This window comes from Natrix helvetica, assembly GCF_964273705.1.
Source record: "Natrix helvetica genome assembly, chromosome: 6".
In the NCBI taxonomy this organism is placed as follows: domain Eukaryota; kingdom Metazoa; phylum Chordata; class Lepidosauria; order Squamata; family Natricidae; genus Natrix; species Natrix helvetica.
In genome coordinates this window covers 49506967-49521506 of record NC_138553.1, presented here as the reverse complement: position 1 = coordinate 49521506, position 14540 = coordinate 49506967, and the positions used below count along the sequence as shown (strand labels likewise).

General features: G+C 41.8%; 1 protein-coding gene across 2 annotated transcripts in view; it reads right to left on the bottom strand.

The window, feature by feature from the left end:
- Positions 1-14540, bottom strand: part of PPM1H (protein phosphatase, Mg2+/Mn2+ dependent 1H) — a 115726-nt gene that overhangs the window by 44358 nt on the left and 56828 nt on the right. The window lies entirely within an intron of this gene.

Below are 14540 nucleotides of genomic sequence, written 5' to 3'. Positions count from 1 at the left end.
GATCAACAAGCTCAGCATCTTAGCCACTGAGCCATCACATCCCCTTTGTGGCAACTATGAGGTAGCAAAAGATGGCTTCAGCCAGGTTTGCTTCAGAGTTGACAAATAATTTAAGTTGCATGATACAGAAAGAATGGTTCTTGCATGTCCAAACCTAGGAGCTCAAATATTAAGATTTTAATCTCAGTTCACATATTGATTCAACAATTTTTCACTAGCAGAAGTAAAGAAAACTTGTTAACTTTTGCCCCTCAACATAACACTATACAAACTAAACACATAGCACTATTTAGCATGGTGGTAAAATAGACTATACTGTTTGACTGGCTGATTTGGAAGAATAATACGAATCCCCAACTCTCGTGATCACATTTGCAGGTGGCGTAAGCAAAAAAACTAGAAGAAAACCCAAATTACAATTAAAACAACAAATATACCATTATGATCTTGATATAATGTCCATGGGGGAAAAGAGATCATTTTTAAAGCCTTTCTAAAGGCTATCAGAGTTAGGGCCAACCACATTTTAGGAGGAGACTGTCCCCAAAATAAGCACCACAACAGAAAAGAATGGTAGATGCAGTAATATATTATCTTCGAACAAAAACCTGACAGCAGAAAGCAGAATACAATAGTCCTGAACATAGGATCACAATTGAGCCCAAAATTTCTGCTGCTAAGTGAGACAGTTGCTCAATGAGATTTGCCCCATTTTATGACTTTTCTTGCCATAGTTGTTAAGTGAATTACTTCAGTTATTAAATTAGTAATACATCTGGAAAATGAATCGGGCTTCCACATTGACTTTGTGTCAGGCCTGTAGTTATGTTTCTTTTAGGATCTTTGGCCTGCCACACTTTCTTATAATTTCCTATGTGTTTCATTAGTGTAGCAGTTGGGAGGGGGGAATAGAAAGGAGTAGAATTGTGGAATGTATTTTTGTCATTCTTTTATAGAAGCTCAAGGTCATCTTTTGTGTCCGCACCTCGACACCTGACCGGAAGCAGAGGGGTGTAGATGCCAGCGTGGAAGATGATGATTGGAACATGTGATGGATTATGGGGTGTGGGGATAGATCATGAACTTTCAACTGGGTGGAATTCCAGGAAGAACGTTAGAGTTGGAATTCCATAGACGTGCTAACTTGCCTGTATGAATAAATTGGAACTTTAAGGATGATTCTGCCTTGGTCTCTGATTAATTTCACACATGGTATTTAGAACGCTGACATTATTCCAACTCTCCCTTTAAAATAAAGCACCAGCACCCCCCCCCTCGCAGGGGGGGGCTGGTGATGGGGGGTGCTGAATTCCCAACGCTGACCGGGACAGCATAAAATATCAGCGAAGAATTATGATAAAGTTTTTGGAGATAAGAAGCTGAGAAAAACGCTTCTCTGTATACTTCAAAGGCAAAGGAATCTGCTTCAATATTTATTGCATCTCGCAAGAGGACGGAGGGGGCTGGAAAAGACTTTTCTACACCCGGTTAGAAGATGAAAGGAATGGAGATTCAAGCCATCCCCACGCAGTCATCTCTGGGCTTCCCGGACCATCTCGGACAACTAAACGTGAGTGCATGCTCCGCCTCCTTCCCCCCAGCTTGGAAGCAAGGCTTGGAAAAAACCCTGAGGTGGAGGTTTTGACTCCTTCCAGACAGCAATAAATGAAATGGCTTATTACCCTGCAACTGAGTGGGAGACAGATTCCCTATCAAAATGGGAATTTCAACCAGACAGCAAGAAGGGATTTGGCCAGCATCTTTCACTTGCCAGCCACAAATAGGGCTGCAACCAGTGAATGAAGCACCACCAGATTGGGCTTTCTTCCCAGAGTATGGATGGATAAGATGCTACTGGGCAACTCCTTTGCCATCAACATGGGAAAATGCTCCAAGCCAGCAGATGGCACCTACTTGGCCCATATCTCCTCCAAGCCAGCAGGAGGGTGCTTGGCACATAAATCCCCCTAGCCAGCCATCATTGGAAGAGCTGCAACCTGTGAATCAGGCAACCACAGGATGGGTCTTAACCCCAGGTCATGGATGGGAGGAATGCCAGTGGGCACCTGCCCTCCCTCAGCAGATGGCACCAAGGCAGAAAACTGGGCAGTGGCCAACCGAGGGATTGACCTCCCCACCTGTTACAGTCTCCCCTGCAATGCCCCAAGAGGTTCTTACCCCACCTTCCTACAGAGAAGCAATCTCCACAAGGGAAGAAGGGTTTACCAAGGGGGAAGCTGCAAAGTGGAGAGCAGTCCAATGTGATGAGGAGGTTCTGAAGTTTAGAGATGTAACCAGGTTCCGTTCCTCAGGGGGGCGAATAAAATGCCGCCAATGTTGTCAACTTGGCCACAGAGCGTCAGAGTGCTTGGCTCCAGCCCCAATGCCACAAAGTGCGCACCAACCACCACGGTGGTAAAGAGCGGGCCCCAGATGCCACCACAGAAGAGTAATCTGGGCCAACAACCTCGGGAAGAGGATCCCCAACTTAAGGTGACGAAGTGTCCTACCAAGGGGGAGGCCTCGGAAGAGGAAAAGGGCAAACAATCTCCGGAGGAGGATCCCCAACTTAAGGTGACAAAGAGTCCAACTAAGGGGGAGGCCTCAGAGGGGGAAAAGCCCAAACGACCCCTGGAAGAGGATCCCCAACTTAAGGTGACGAAGAGTACTACCAAGGGGGAGGCCTCGGAGGAGGGAATTGCTGAAGAACAAATGTGTGTACAATCGCCACGGTGGTAAAGAGAGGGCCCCAGATGCCACCACAAAAGAGTCATCTGGGCCACCAACCTCTGGAAGAGGATCCCCAACTACAGGTGACAAAGAGTCCTACCAAGGGGGAGGCCTCGGAGGAGGAAAAGGGCCAGCCGTGGATGATTGAATCCAAGAGCCCAGAACCTGCAGCACCTGCAGCAGAGAGCCCTAACCGACGATGGGAAGAGGTCGCAATGGACTTCATCATGGAACTCCCAGACAGCAGCGGGAACAGAGTAATCTGGACAGTTATTGATTTGGTTTCTAAGCAGGCACACTACATTGCTTGCTCAGGATTGCCATCCGCAAACGAATTAGCGAAAATGTTTGTGAAACACATTTATCGCCTGCACGGAGTACCCGAGAGGATTATTTCAGACCGCGGAGTCCAGTTCATAGCCAACTTCTGGAGAGAGGTCCTGAGATCCATTGGGTCCACACAAGAACTGAGCTTAGAGGTTCATCCCAGCATGAACTGTGCAGCAGAGAGAGCCAATGCAGTGGTGGAACAATACATCTGGTGTTTTGTGGACTATCCACAAGACAACTGGTTGGACTTGCTACCCTTCACCGAAGTGGCATACAACGATGAGGTCCACAGCAGCACCGGATTAGCGGGTTTCCAGATTACCAGTGGTATGGAAGTTGTTGCCATGCCTGAGTTGCCTAGAGAACCTCCTTCCTCCATGTCTTTGAATGAATGGATGGACACGCTAAAGAAAGGATGGGAGAATACGAAGAAGGCTCTAGCAGTTGCGGCAGAAGCCTACAAGAAGCAAGCTGATCAACATCGCTCGCTCCAAAACCCCTTCCTTTTGGGGGACAAAGTTTTTGTATCTACCAAATACATAAGATTAGGAATGCCCAGTAAGGAATTGGGTCCAAAATTTCTAGGTCCATTCCCAATAGTGAAGATAGTTAACCCAGTTACAGTTCAACTCAGTCTACCCAGAAGTCTAGGGGAAATTGACCCAGATTTTCATTGTAGCTTGTTCAAACCAGTAATTGGGTCTAGCATGAGAGCATCCACCCAAGCTCAGTCTTTTCCTGTAGAAATAGAAGGGGAAACACAATCTGAGGTGGAAAAAATTGTAGACTCCAGGCTGAATAGGGATTGCTTACAGTACTTAGTGCGTTGGAAGGGTTACCCTTGGTCTGAAGCTACTTGGGTGAACAGTGGGAACCAAAAAGTGGAGAAGTTAGTAAAGCAACTTCATGAGAAGTTTCCCGATAAGTCAAATGGTCCCCTTGGGGGGAGGAGAGGTGGTTAATTTTGTTATGATAACTTTTATGTTATTCTCTTTTCAGGAAACGTTTTTCTTCTGAGGAGAGGCCGCCTGTCAGGCCTGTAGTTATGTTTCTTTTAGGATCTTTGGCCTGCCACACTTTCTTATAATTTCCTAAGTGTTTCATTAGTGTAGCAGTTGGAGGGGGGAATAGAAAGGAGTAGAATTGTGGAATGTATTGTTGTCATTCTTTTATAGAAGCTCAAGGTCATCTTTTGTGTCCGCACCTCGACACCTGACCGGAAGCAGAGGGGTGTAGATGCCAGCGTGGAAGATGATGATTGGAACATGTGATGGATTATGGGGTGTAGGGATAGATCATGAACTTTCAACTGGGTGGAATTCCAGGAAGAACATTAGAGTTGGAATTCCATAGACGTGCTAACTTGCCTGTATGAATAAATTGGAACTTTAAGGATGATTCTGCCTTGGTCTCTGATTGATTTCATACATGGTATTTAGAACGCTGTCACTTTGCTTGTCAAAAAGTCACAAAAGGTGACGCCACATGATCTCTGGACTCTGCACCCATCATTAATCTGAACCAGTTACCCTAAAACGCCTGCATTTGCCTCCGGACTCAAAGCAGGAAAGGCAGCCAATGCGAGCTACCGCAGCTGAAATGCAAGACAAAGCACGGAAATCAGCGTGGTGATCTTCTGGGTGAGATAATAAGAGTGCTTGAAAGTGCAACATTCCTGTAAATTAACTTTTTAACCTCCAGTTAAAGCTTTTTAAAGAGAGAGTGGCAGAAGAAAGGGGGGACCAGGTGTTACAAAGCTTTCCCACCCTTGGGCCAGCAGCGAACAGACGGAGCCGTTAGCTAGAAGAAAGGAAGTGATAGATCTTGAGAACTGCTTAAGGATGTTAGAAAGCAAATTGGAATCTCTTGACTTTCACTCTATGCCTTTGATTTTCTTGGTAACTTTTGAGAATCCAAATATTTTCTGGGTTGCTTTCTAATATGTACTTCCTGTAAGCATATAATGTCCAATTTCAATTTCTCTAATTTGTTAAATGTTCTTCTTCTTTTTATTGCCAAATTTAATCAATTTTTTATTAATGGAGATTACTTTTATTTCTTCCTGTGTGTCATTAGTTTATAGGTTTAGTTGATTTAGTCATTCTTAGCTCCCTCTGCTCCTGTGTCTCTTTAGCCCTTGCTCCTTCACTTAGCGCTTTCTCTTCCTGTTCTTTCTCCATCTCCCTTTGGTCTTTTCCCTTACTTCCTGTCATTTAGCTCCTCCCTCTTCTCTTACCAGCATTCTCTCTTGTGCTACTATTTGTTGTTCATAAAATAATTCTGCTTTCTCTAGTGTATCTAGTCCCGTGATGGCGAACCTATGGCATGCGCGCGCTGGCCAGCTGAGTTCACCTTTTTAAAAGCTATTTTTCGCCCTCCCCAGGCTTTATAGGAGCCTGGGGAGGGTGAAAAGAGCCTCCCCCGCCCCCCCCCCCAGAGGCTTCAGGGACCGTCCCTGAAGCCTTCGGAACGCTTAAAACCACCCTCCGAGCAAACCGGAAGTGACTTCTGGGTTGCTCGGAGGGTGGTTTTAAGCGTTCCGAAGGCTTCAGGGACCATCCGAGGCTTCCCTGATGCCTTCGGAGCGCTTAAAATGACCCTCCGAGCAACCCGGAAGTCACTTCCGGTTTGCTCGGAGGGTGGTTTTAAGCGTTCTGAAGGCTTCAGGGACAGTCCCTGAAGCCTCCGGGGGGTCGGGGGAGGCTCTTTTCGCCCTCACCAGGCTCCTATAAAGCCCCTGGAGCATGGGGAGGGCAAAAAAAATGTAAAAATGGGGGGGTCGCGCGTTTTGCTCCCATGCCACTGGGGGGGTCGCGCATTGCATTATGGGTGTGGCACGCCCGCACTCAACCCCCCTGCGCTCCCCCCACTTGTGGCACGCGAGCCAAAAAAGGTTCGCCATCACTGATCTAGTCTGTACCTTTGTTCTTTCCAGTTTCTAAATCCCTTCTGGAACAAGCCATCTAAAACTCACCCCTGTTTTGATCAGACTCTTAGTCAGAAAGTGGTATTCCTTTCTTATTTCTCTAACCTTCCTTGGGACTTGCTTCAATACCATTATCTCTCTAGACATGTATTTTATTGTGGTACTTCTTGCTGCTTGCAATATTTCATTTTTTTAGAGTTTTTTTGACAAATCTTATATGTACCTCTCTGAACAAGTTGTTTCTAATTGCATATCTTGTATATACTCTAAATAACTCGTCCATTCCGCCTAGAATATATTCCTTACTCATTTCTGCAGCCGCTGAGAGAATTTCTGCAATCTTCTCTGCTAAATTTTCTCCTTCTATGTTCAGGAGTCTTAGATAGAATTTGGATTTTTCCATCTCCCAAAGGAAAAAGATAAAAATTGGGTATGTAAAAAATAACCCAAAAATAGCCAAATGAACAGAAGAAGAAAAAAGGAACCTTTAGTATAATTTATCTGGGTTATCCAAACTTCTCCTCCCCGTAGGAAAAAAAACCCCCACATTATCAGGAAGACATTCTTAGTAGCCCATTATAATGTAGCAAGGGAGGGCAAGGTAATGTTTACACAGCTGGTCTTATTTCTTTTTTCTAGAGGACTTTCATTAATTCGGGGTTGTCAACAATGGTTCAAGGTCAACCCTTCTTAGGCAGCTTTTAATGGGCACCATTTACTACTAGATAGCAATGCAGACAATTAATTCAACATATTCCTGGCTTCGAACGCAAATCTCAAAAGACTTTAATGCAATCGTAAATAGTGGAATAGACTATAAATCTACAAAGATGAACAGGAAGCCGAGAAAACATTTTTCACGATGGTGGAAGAATTAAATTTGCAAGGTGTTTGGAGAATAAGACACCCGAAAGACAGACAATAAAGATTCTACTCAAACAGACATTTGTCGTGGTCAAGAATTGATATGATGTGGATGTCAACAGAGCTAACACTCAAAACAATTAATATAGACATAAATATAAGCACATGGGCAGATCATAATCCAATAACAATGACTTTAAATTCAAAGAGATGGAGATGGACTTTAAATTCAAAAATATTTGAAATTTGAAAGAAAAGTTTCCAGCAATATATGGAAAAAGAATTGATGTATTTCTTCCAGGAAAATAGAAAGGAAGACACATCATTACAGAATGTATGGGACACTTATAAAGCATATATCAGAGGCCTTACAATGACATACTTAGGGAAAAAGAATAGACAGAACAGACAAACTCAGAAGAAGTTGGAATCAGAGTTCAAAAGTTTGGAGACGAAGCTGCAGAAAAACCCACTAAATAAAAAAATAAAAAATATGATGGAACTGCCAAAACATAGATTAAATATGATAGAAAATGAGGACTTGGCAAATAAAATAAAATTGGCAAAACAATTTTTTTTTGAAAATGCAGCTAAACCAGGATGTTGGCTGGCTTACAAGATGAAAAAGGAAAGAGAAAAAAGGCTGATAAATCAACTGGTGGATGAAGAAGGGAATATACAACATTTAAATGAAAAAAGGGAAAATAATTGAGAACTTCTACAATAAGTTGTATCAGCATGAGAGCGTTCCAGAAGGGAAAATAAGACAATTTTTAGAGAAAACTAGAATAACCAAAATCCCATAAAATGTAAGAAGGCACTAGAAGAAAGAATTACAATGGAGGTAAAAGAAGGTATCAAAAGGCAATTGGAGGGGAAAACACCAGGACCAGATGGATTACCGGCAGAACTGTACAAAACATTACAAGAAGTATTAAGCAATGTAATGTTGGAACTATTCAATGACTTATTAAGGGAGGCAAAGACGCTAGAACATGGACGGAGGTATATATAACACTTATACTAAAAGAAGAGTCAGACCCACAACAAGTAAAGAACAGACCTATTTCGCTATTAAATTCAGATTATAAAATTTTTACATCAATAATGGCAGAAAAAATGAAGACTTTTAAATGAATATATACACATAGAGCAAAATAGATTTCTCCCCAAGAGACAGATCAGAGATAATATGCAAATTGTATTGAATACGCTAGAATACTATGGCGCCCAGAAAAGCAAATGGCATTGTTGTTTCTGGACACTCAAAAGGCCTCTGATAAGTGAACTGGCAATTTATGATAATGCAACTTCAAATGATGGGATTTGGTGATGGATTTATAAATATGATTAAAACAATATATAATACCAATCGGCAAAGGTAATGGTAAATGGTGATATGACAGGAAAGATAGTGATTACGAAGGGAACTAGACAAGGATGTCCACTATCGCCATTATTTATACTGACACTAGAGATTTTGAATAGAGAAATACGACAAAATAAAGAGGTAAAAGGTATGAGTGTCAAGAAAGAATATAAATTACTTTGCTGATGATTTGGAGTTTATTATGGAGGATCCAATAGAAACAGGGCCAAAACGAGAAGCAGCGGGCTTGAAGATTAATACAGATAAAACAAAAATTCTGGTGAAAAATATGACAGAAAAAAACAGAAAAGAGACTTGATGGGGAAGCTGGACATACAGGTGGTGAAAAAAGTTAAATATTTGGGTATTCAATTGACATCAAGGTGTGTAACACTAAAGGAGGATAACTATTATAAGGTGAGAAAACAAATAGAAATAGATCTGGAAAGATGGAAAAACCTACAATTATCACTGATGGGAAGAATAGCAGTAGTAAAGATGAATATATTACCAAGATTGCTATACCTATTGTTAGGGATGTAACCCTAGTCTTGGCTTGGCAATATATATAAGACATGATTGTAACAAATGTATCTGTTACTTTAAATGGTAGAGCAGTGGTAGTCAACCTTTTTCTACCTACCGCCCACTAATGGATCTTTCTTGATGGAAAAATTTCCTTACCACCTACCAGTTTTTGCGCAAGTGCAGAATATTTTTTAGAAAGGAGGATGTTTTTTTAAAAAAGAAATGTACATACATTTATCTTTTTATTTCTACTTTATGCATGTTTATAATGTCTTTAACTTTATAAAGTTTAATTAGAAAACAATAAAGTAAATTGAAATTAGCTTTACTAGTGATTAATGAGATCTTTGAGGCTGATGTTGCGAGACTAAATATTTGATATCTGGTTCGATTTTCGTAAGGAACAAACGAAGGTCTCCTCTTTCGGTGATATTCAGACGGTTTTTCTGTTTGCTCATAATATGATTAACAGCACTAAAGCCTGATTCTACAAGATATGTGGTAGGGAAAGGTATCAATAAATTGAACATCATTTTCCACATATTTGGATATAACACAGGCATTTTTTAATTTTGCCAGAGTTTTTGGTATCCACCACTGCCAAAATTACATTTACTCTTGTTAAGTAATTAAGCTCCCCATTAGGAGAGCGAGTATGCAGAGAAGAGTAATGAGAGTGATATGGAATAACATGCACAAACCAGCATACAGAGACACTGAATAGTATAAAAATATAGTAGTTTACTACGTAGAAATATAGAAGTATTCAGAGTCCGGTTAACAGTCCAAGTCATACACGGTTCAGTAATTCAGTTATCAAATAGTCTCAGTTTAACACACAAAGTAGATAACCGTTGCAAACCACAATACCTCATTATACACCAACCAGCTTCTAACAAAACAGGGAACTAACAGCCATTCTGGCTCCCTCTTATAGCTGCTTGAGGTAACAAACCAATTACATCTATTAAGCATGTAAAGTAACAGATACATTTGTTACAATCATGGCTTATATACATTGCCAAGCCAAGCCAAGGGTTACATCCCTAACACTCTCCCCTCTTGGGTTGTCAATGTATTTACACACAACTTCACATTTTCAATCCATAAACATCACAATAACGATTTATATTTTTTCTTTAACACACAATACAGTATATAATGTACGTTCAAGATACATTGCATAATGCATCCCTTATCACGCATAGAACCTTTTATATTAACATCATCTAACTCATCGGGGTTTACATAATTTCCATCCATAATGTTTTACATAATTCCCATTCACTCCAGCTTTACGCTTATATACCCATTTGCCTCCCCTTGCATATTTACTTGAAGGTAAATTAGTCTTGTCAAGCACTCCTAAATCCTGCAATAACTTAAACTCACTGTTCATGTCAGCTTGCCTTACTTTTTTATCCTCAGTTGGATACATAGTCAGCTTGTGGTATGTAGCAGGTACCTTATCCACCTTACATGCAACAGATGCCTGATACCTTATTTGGTGGCCACGTTACACGGGTTGACCTTCTGGGTAACTCAGGGCTCATAGGTGGATTATTCTGAACGTCCTCCTGTTTTATCATTTCATCCTGACTTTTCACTTCCTCCTCCTGAGTAGACTCCTTCCCTTCATCACACATTTCTGGTATTCCTGATACATTCTTTTGGTCTACTCGGGTTTCAATTACTACCTCATCATTGCTTATTTCCAGTTTACCCCAACCAACATGCTCTAAAAACTTTGCATTTGCACTGTGATAGATTTTAATTGTCCCACGTTCCCAGAACCTATAAGATCTATGATTTGAGTCATAACTGTGCAGGAATATGAACCCATGCAGGAATTCCAAACATGTGCAAGTAGCTCAAATAAGGTTTCCTACCATGCCAACGAGTAAATGGTACCTCTCCAGTAGAAGCATTTACAACGTTGTTCAGTAAATGATTAGCACACATCATGGCTTCACCCCATAATGTTTCAGGCAATCCTGAATCGGCTAACATGGTTCTATCATAGCTTGTAACGTTTGCCCTCTCCTTTCTACAAATGAATTATGTTGAGGTCTATAAGGAGCAGAACGTTTATGCTCAATACCAGCTGTTTTTAACATAGTTTGGAACTTATAATTTGTAAACTCCGTCCCATTATCAGTAACTACAGTAATAAACTTAGCTTTTATCTTTCTTTCTGCAAACCTCAGCCAATTAAAAAATTGTTGAAATGTTTCTGTCTTGTCTTTCATTAAATAGCAGAAACCATATCTTGAGTAATGATCCATGATACTCAAAACATAACAGACACCTCCCAAACTGGGTTTTATAGGTCCAATCAGATAAGCAAATACTACTTCTAGAGGTTCCTTCGTTTTAAACCCATTATATCTGTTTGCTGGAGTAACCCTGCTCTTTTTCTTACTACATACATTACAATTTAAATACTTACTGAAAGGTTTTAATTTCACTCCCTCTGACAACTTTACAGTTTGTTGCAGTGTTTTGAAATTAATGTGCCCCATACGCCTATATAGCAGATGTATGCATTCATCATGTAGTTTAGCATTTGTATACACAGAATTAACTACACTTTCATCAGCCATTACATACAAACCATTCTTTAAATTAGCAGTAACCATTTTACCTGCTTTCTCTATAAGACATTTATCTCCCCTAAAGGTTACTACATAGCCAATGTTAACTAGAGCTCTTACTGATAATAAATTAAATTTCAGTTTAGGTATATACAACATGGATAAATGCTCATTTACAAATGAACACCTTGCCATACCTTCACCAGATGCTTTCACCCTCCAACCATTTGCCAAAGATACATGTTGCTTGCTGGCAGACATTTTTATAAAACAATTCTTATTTCTAGTAATGCACTGTGATGCTCCACTGTGATGCTCCACCCATGAATCATGGCTTATTGGTGCATTTCTAGAGATAGTCAAAGTAGACATACCTAAGTTGACATTATCATTTTTCTTAGCCTTTCTAGTATTCTGTTGTTTTGCATTTTTACAGAATCTAGCTATATGCCCCTTTGCCCTACAAGAAAAACATTTTCTAACAGTATAGGCAGTTGAAGGTGACTCTTCACGTTGTGGTGGTTTCTCTCTCAGTTGCTCTCTTTCCAACCTTCTTCTGGACTCTTCCAACAGGCATGCAGTTATGTCAGTCAATGTTAGTTCATTTCGGGTTAGGACCTCGAGGGATGATACAAAATCATCATAACTCTCATCCAGTGATGACAGAATGGTGTAAATTTGATGTAACTCTGAGAAAATAAGTTCTTTTTCATGTAGCTCTTGGAAAACTCCTTTTATAAAGTTTAAATGAGCTAACATGTCTCCACTCTTCAGAAGAGGTGCCCTAAGCAGTTTGCGGGTAAGATGTATATGTGCACCTACAGTGTCACATATATATATCTTCTTCAAATTCTCCCAACATCTTGCTGCAGAATTCTCCCCACGAATATGAACTAATTGTTGGTCAGTCAACGTTAGACCAATTAAACACAATGCCCGTTCGTTGCATCTTTGAAACTCTGCTATCTTCTTGGCATCATCCTCGTCATCTGGATTCCAAGAAGTCACGTCCGGTGAATTCTGTACAGCATCCCACAATCCTTCAGTATGTAGAAGTAAGCTGCACTTCATTGACCAGGAAACATAGTTTGTTCCATCCAAACGGGTTATCAGTGATAAATTTGCTGATGGTGCGTGTGCCATCTTCTCCATATCAGTAAACACTTATAAACTAAACAGCTACCTGTATACGGTAATCCGTATCAAAACCAACGCTTTTTTCAGCTACGTCTGGCACACTCTTGGTACGCAGGGTACACTGGGCCCATAACCAGTGTTAAGTAATTAAGCTCCCCGTTAGGAGAGCGAGTATGCAGAGAAGCGTAATGAGAGTGATATGGAATAACACGCACAAACCAGCATACAGAGACACTGAATAGTATAAAAATATAGTAGTTTACTATGTAGAAATATAGATACACTATATTGCCAAAAGTATTCATTCACCCATTCACATAATCAGAATCAGTTGTGAGCGAATACTTTTGGCAATATAGTGTATGTTATTATCAGTAACGTGCGGTGAAGTTTATGGCTAGTGAGGCAGCAATTTTTTTAGACTTGTGGACTTCAACTCCCAGAATTCCATAGCCAGGCATGCTCAGTTCCGATTTAAAGCAACAGCTTTAAACTTATTTAAATAAGTTTTCTTCCTTCTTTTTCTTTTTTTTTTACCTTCCCCTCCTTCCTCCCTCTCTCCCCCCTCCCCCCTCTCAAACACACAAACACACACACACACACACACACAGAGAAGTTGGATTATAGTGTTTAATTCCATGTAGCTGATTTCCAGGGCAAAGGAGGAGTTATTTTTGCCCTGTCCAATGGCATTTTCTTTGATAAAAGGGACAGAAAGATGGTCTTTGGGTTCCCTCCTTGAATGAGAGAATCCGTTTTAGTCAAAACGTTCAAATGTAATAAAATGATCTTCCTTTCTCGATCTATTTCATTGGAAAAGATGCCCGCCTGAGGAAAGAGCCTTTCACGTCTCTGAAAGCCAGCCCAGGGTGGGATCTCTCCAGGATGGGCGCAAGACCGATCCATGTTCACCAGCAAAGGGCAAAACTCTCTTCCATGGCCTCATTTCCCACCCGAAGCTTCCCCGTTTCTTCTCCATTCTTTTGCTTTCCGCAAAAACAGGGATGCGCTTTGGGAAGGCGGGAGCCCAGAGGAGTCCACCGGCGCCCGCACCGCCCGCTCTGGAAGCCAAACTACCGGCCGGGACTTCCCAGTTCAGCTGCTTCCCGGGCGGGTGGCGCCTGCCAGACAGGACGACAGGAGCTGTGAGGGAGCACGGGCTCCAGGGGCTCTGAGCGTCGACCTGCCTGAGCTGTGCCGCGGGTGAAAGAAAGCGCTTTAGTCAGTGGGTTGTCAGGGGAGAGGATATTTATTTATTTATTTTATCATTTATTAATTCAATTTATAGGCCGCACCCTCTCCACAAAGGGACTCGGGGCGGCGTACAACTCAATATACAAATAAATGACAAGGAGGAGGTAATCAAAACATTGTACAATTCATAAATAAATAATCATAAGTTAAAAACAACACAATAAAATTTAAAACAATTAAAATACCCAAAAAACAGTTAGTTTAAATTTAAAATTGTCCAGGGGGGATTAGAAAATGTAGTTGTAATTCAAGCCAGGCCAGCTAGTTGGAACAGGTGGGTCTTGAGTTTCGTGCGGAAGGAGCGGAGATCGGTAGTTGTCCTAATGTCGGGGGGGAGGTCATTCCAGAGGGCTGGGCCCATCACAGAGAAGGCCCTGCCCCTCGGCGCCACCCTCTGGTATTGCTTAGTGGACGGCACCTGGAGGAGTCCCTCTCTGTGAGAGCGAATTGGTCGCAGGGATGTATGGGGCAGGATACGATCCCGCAAATAACTAGGTCCTGTGCCATGGAGCGCTTTAAAGATGGTGATCAACACCTTGAAACGCACCCGGAAGGCTACAGGAAGCCAGTGCAGCTCGCGCAGGAGAGGTGTCACATGGGAGTACCTCGTACTCCCCATAACTGCCCGCGCAGCCGCGTTCTGGACCAACTGCAGTCTCCGGATGCATCTCAAGGGAAGCCCCATGTAGAGAGCATTAGAGTAATCCAGACGGGATGTCACCACTGCATGAGTGACTGTGCGAAGGGCATCCCGGTCCAATAGGGGGCGCAATTGGCGCACCAGGCGAACCTGGTGGAACGCCCCCCT